At 42.8% G+C, this 4,902-nt stretch overlaps 2 long non-coding RNA genes and 1 pseudogene across 2 annotated transcripts; all 3 read right to left on the bottom strand.

Moving 5' to 3' along the window:
* Positions 1–377: 377 nt before the first annotated feature.
* Positions 378–1,083, bottom strand: LOC136472884 (uncharacterized). The gene is made up of 2 exons (XR_010762444.1): positions 972–1,083; positions 378–634 (listed from the first exon to the last, which is right to left on the bottom strand). It is a non-coding gene; the product is annotated as an uncharacterized lncRNA (long non-coding RNA).
* A 57-nt stretch (positions 1,084–1,140) lies between these two features.
* LOC136476184 (uncharacterized) lies at positions 1,141–1,479 on the bottom strand. Its single transcript, XR_010763444.1, has 3 exons — positions 1,437–1,479; positions 1,253–1,360; positions 1,141–1,157 (listed from the first exon to the last, which is right to left on the bottom strand). It is a non-coding gene; the product is annotated as an uncharacterized lncRNA (long non-coding RNA).
* An 883-nt stretch (positions 1,480–2,362) lies between these two features.
* On the bottom strand, positions 2,363–4,497 carry LOC136472883 (uncharacterized; annotated as a pseudogene).
* Between the last annotated feature and the right edge of the window lie 405 nt (positions 4,498–4,902).

Raw genomic sequence — 4,902 nt, 5'->3', positions numbered from 1 at the left:
GCTTAGGTTATTGCAACATCTCTTCAGGTTGGTTGCTACAGAGAGGTCGTATATTGCCACGTTTCTGAATGGTTGCTATAGATGGCATAGGCTATTGCCACGTTACTTAGGTTGGTTGCTACAGACAGGTCATCTATTGCCACGTTACTAACTATCTGGTTGCTATAGGTAGATTCCTCTATTGCCACCGTCATCTTTTTGTAGTTGCAAGAGATAGTTTCTCTATTGCCACGATTATCATACCTATTGCCACGACTAAATGTGGTTGTTATATGTGCCATCATATATTGCAATGCCAGATTAATATATTAATAATTCATGTTGTGACACTTTGTTTGGTAGCTTAAATTAATAATCGCAAAACGACAAATACATAATGAAGGAAGCATCGACATCCATTAAAACGAAATATAATTTGTTCATACAAAATCTTTAACAAAACACACCGAGTGTCAAACTAAATGAGAACACAAGTAGATAGCTTAACACATAATAATGTGTTAAGCACAGACAACTGTTTGAACTCATTCGAATCAAAAGACTAATGTCTACTGTAGCAGCGAAGGTTCCCTTGATATGTATGTTGGCCATCGTCCCACCATTCGCATGCTCCTTCTCAAACTCAAGATTCCTCCTGAAAAAATCATTGACATGCATTAGTTAAACTGAGACTAGTGGTGGCAAAGCTAATTGAACACTGAAGCAAAACACGAGCTGCAGTACTAGAGTTCTGTGAGCTGCAGTACTATCAACCATGAACTTTGAAGCGTAAAGCAAATATAAACATACATGCAGTTGCCTCCCAAGACATTTTATGAGCACAAACACATCCATATATATTTCTAATCAGCAAGAGGAAACTAAGCCTAGACCATATTTAGGAGCAGAACAAAAGAATAGCTATGTACTTCTCCAAAAGGACTATATGTTCCTTTTTAATGCAAAGAGAGATAAAAGGTTTCACATAGTACCTGTGTATTCTTTTTGGACAATGCAGATCTTTTCCTAGCCGCAGTTTCCTTCAGTTGCTTTGCTGTAGTATAAACAGCACCCGAATTCGCTGCCAAATTACTTCTAGTCATGTGCCCTCTAGTGAGACGTTCTTCAGCTGCGGAAGAAGGGGGTTGTTGTTCTGGCTAGCTGGTTTCTTGGGTAACCTGAAAATAAATGGTTGGTGGTAAAAATTACACCCCTTGACAAGAATATGACATGCATGTTACAATTAAACATTCTTCAATTATCATCAAACTACCTGCTGACTATGCATCATGTGTTCTCCCATTGTAGTTGTTACATTTTGTGTCCCCTCAATTGTTGCAGCAGCAGCAACATTTTCAGTTGGCTCCACAATTGTGCTAGCCTGCATTTCGAATTGGGTTCAAGATCATGATTTTCAGTTCAATAAACTATGAGAACATAGATGTTGTTAATATTACCTTTTGTACTGAAGCTTGCTGTTGGGCTGCTTGCAACATTAACATAGCTTTATTTCAGGGTGCCCATAAAAACAACCAAACAACGACAGTTTTCTATAGTTTTTCGGATTATATACAGTTTTCCAAATTATATACATGGTCATATATAAAATTTCATAACCATCCTCAAATGTTTGAATTGACTGATGGATTGAAGTAACAAATTTTCGAATCATAACTTTCCTAAACTCCTTCCATGAATCGATCATTTCATCCATGTTACTGCAAGTGCCTGGAGATAAAGAAAACTCCTAGGATCGTTCCCATCCTGAATTTGAAACCAAAGAACCAACATAAGTGCACAACATAAGTTTTTTTCGTTTCTTCTTTTTTCGTCAAGAACCCCATCAGTTTACCAGGTATAAATAGGTTCAAATAACTTATTATTTCATTACAATGGTATTTTGTTCCGGAACCATTCTGTCCAAACGTAGGCAATTTCTTCATCACCGATGCAATAGGTGTACCTTGAGCTGGTCAATGTCGACACCGTCTTGTTGAAGGTCAACTCATGGAGCTGCCAGACCTACACCACCAAAGGTCAACTCATGATTTTTTTAAAGAAGAAAATAATAATGTCAAAAGCCAAAAGTATAAGATTAAAGAATAAAACTTCACTCAGGTTATGTAAGAATAAGGAAACACAAGAATATCAGGTTATGTATTCTATAAGGAGAGTTAGTGTCCATGGTTCATGCTGCAGCTACTTGGGAACCATGGAGATAAAGGAATACCTCAATTAAGTAGGCTGCATCATTCCGATGATCACCCTAATTGGCATCTCCGTCACTGCGGTTATCTTCAACATGGCTGTATTTACGGCTACAAAATATTGCAAATACAGAACTTTGAACTGTCAACCAAAATTCATAGTACATTCAGAAGAGCAAGCCAACAGGAACCTTCCCACTATTTTTTGAACTCGAGAATAGTGCAATTTCTGCCAACACGGAATTTCTGCAAATAGTGCAATTTTCAGTACATCAAAAATAAAATTGATATGGATACCATAATAATTCCATCAGCAATCAGCAATCCAACAGGAACCTTCCCACTATTTTAGAGGGACGCCTTCAAACACGAACTCTAGGCTAGCATGAACTGTAATTAGCATGCAGATGACTCACACGAGGAGCAAACTATCTTGCATGCCTACCTACTTTTTTGCAGTATAAAAAAAGGTTACCCACCTCGTCATGGATCCAGACCAAGTAAAGCAGAAATTCCGTGTGGTCCTCATGAGTAGCCTTCATGAGATCTGTAATGAAATTAGCACCATTAGTAAATAAAAGGCTGCTCTTGTTTGAAAAAAGAAAAATTCCTGTAGCAAGTTAGAAGCAGCTAAATTAAATTCAGGCATTAACTTTCCTATAACCATATGTCACCGCACTGTTGTTCCAATTCACCATTCACCAACTATCTCAGGACACCAGCAGAAAACCACTAACTTAGCTGATACTAAATATATAGTTATGTGAAAGAGATGTTTTATGATAGGCTTAAATTGGAACCGATCGTGAGTACATTAACAATAAAAAAATCAAGTCCAGCTAGAAGCAATCATAAGTTCATGCTAGGATTAAGTAAATTGGAGATAGCACATTGTATCATAGCAACAGATTCTGAAATTACCTTAACTGCTGTGCTCTCAGCAACAACCACAGCAGTATCACCGGCGTTGGCAAAGCGATTAACCCAACCTGCAAGGTTAGACAGAATAATAAAAGAGTAAGTTCATGGCATTTCAAACCTACGTAACACAATCATGCTAAGCTGCTAGTGCTAGCAACATAGACAAAAATTCAATGATTAAACATTATGATAAAAAATGATTAGCAACGACTTGGCCTACAGGAATCTTCAGCCTCTTCAAATTGTCACACAAGTAGGCGCATTAGGACATGAATCATGAAGCAAACATAAAAGAGCCTTTGTCTCAAATGGAAACTAAACGATTTTGCTAAGGTAATGAAATAATTAAGCTAATTACTGTTCTTGGGAGACATCCGTCTCGCACGTAAGTTTCAAGGCAGGCATAAAAACCTCGTCAAGTGGCAACGCCCAGTCGCCCACACATGAGCTTGTGCTCAGGTCCACAGTGGCAAGGAAAACAATGAAACTGCCTCTAAGAGCCTGCTAAACGTCTGTGTTGTACTTGGTCTTATGCTCCAAAGTTGAGTCTTAGAGCTAGCAGCACTCAGTTTCATACATTTGCTCAATACTTCAGTGGTAGCAAACACATGCTTTATTTGCAATGTTCAGTTCACACATTTGCTCATTAAGTTTGCTCATTCTTTTCCTAGCAAGAATGTAAATCGCCATCTAAATCAGAGCCTGCAATCTTCCTTCCAATTCGAGGACACAGTGTGTTTTTTTGAACTCGAGAATTGTACATAATGCCACTGTGAGATACACCTTGCACAGGTTGTCGCTATTCAGAAGAAGAAAACAATGGAATGCCCCTCCGTGGTCCGTACCTGGGAGTTTGGGGACGCCGAGCCTCTCGTAGAGCACGTCGCAGAAATGGTTACAATTCCTGGAGAGGAGGTCGTACGAGTGGCCCGGCCACTCGCGGCTGAGCTCCCGCAGGATCTGGTTCACGATGGCGATGCCGCACTCGGTCTCCCCGAGGACGATGCTCTCCCAGTAGGTGTACATGGGGTTCTTCCCCACGGGGCAACTGAACACGCCGCTGCCGGTCTCGCAGAACCCGAACGACCACTCGTCCTCGCCATAGACCTGCATTGAGGGGTTCAAGAAATGGCGTGAGATTTAGGGATCTGGAGAAGTTGTTGCTCCCTGGGATCTGAGCAGGTGGCGAGGGAACGGGGAGAGGGGAGCTAGACCCACTACCTACACGGCGCTGTGGAAGATGCCGCCGAGGCCGATGCGGTCCTTGAAGATGCGGTTGATCTGGATGATGGTGTTGTTCGTCTTCTCGAAGTCGCTGTTGGTCACGTCATACACGTGAAGCACCACCTCCTTCATTTCAGCACCCACGGCCCGGCCTCCGGCGGCGGCGGCGGTTACTGCGGTAGTCAGATCAGATCCGAGCACAAATAGTAAGTTAGGGTTTGGGTGCTCGGTTTGGCACAGCTAGAAGGGACGACCAAGGGGCGGGCGTACCTGGTGGCGGAGAGGCCGTGTGGATCCTTGGAGGGGCGCCCGCCAGGGCTGTCGTGGGGGCGCAGCTCGCCCATCGGGGAAGACGGAGTCTACGCGTGACCTTGGAGGGGCGCTTGCCAGGACGCCGCCAGGGAAGACGGAGATGGCCCTGTCCTGCCGCCGCCTCAGGGTTTTTTTTCTTTGCACAAAAAAGAGAGGTTGAGCCGCTGAGGAATCGAACCGTGCCCTACGGTAAGCGGACGTGGGCGCTGGGCACGGGCGGAGGTCCGCGGGAGCACGATGGAGGGCAGACACACTAAAT

This window comes from Miscanthus floridulus, chromosome 8 (assembly GCF_019320115.1).
Source record: "Miscanthus floridulus cultivar M001 chromosome 8, ASM1932011v1, whole genome shotgun sequence".
NCBI lineage: Eukaryota > Viridiplantae > Streptophyta > Magnoliopsida > Poales > Poaceae > Miscanthus > Miscanthus floridulus.
This window is presented reverse-complemented; position numbering and strand designations above follow the sequence as displayed.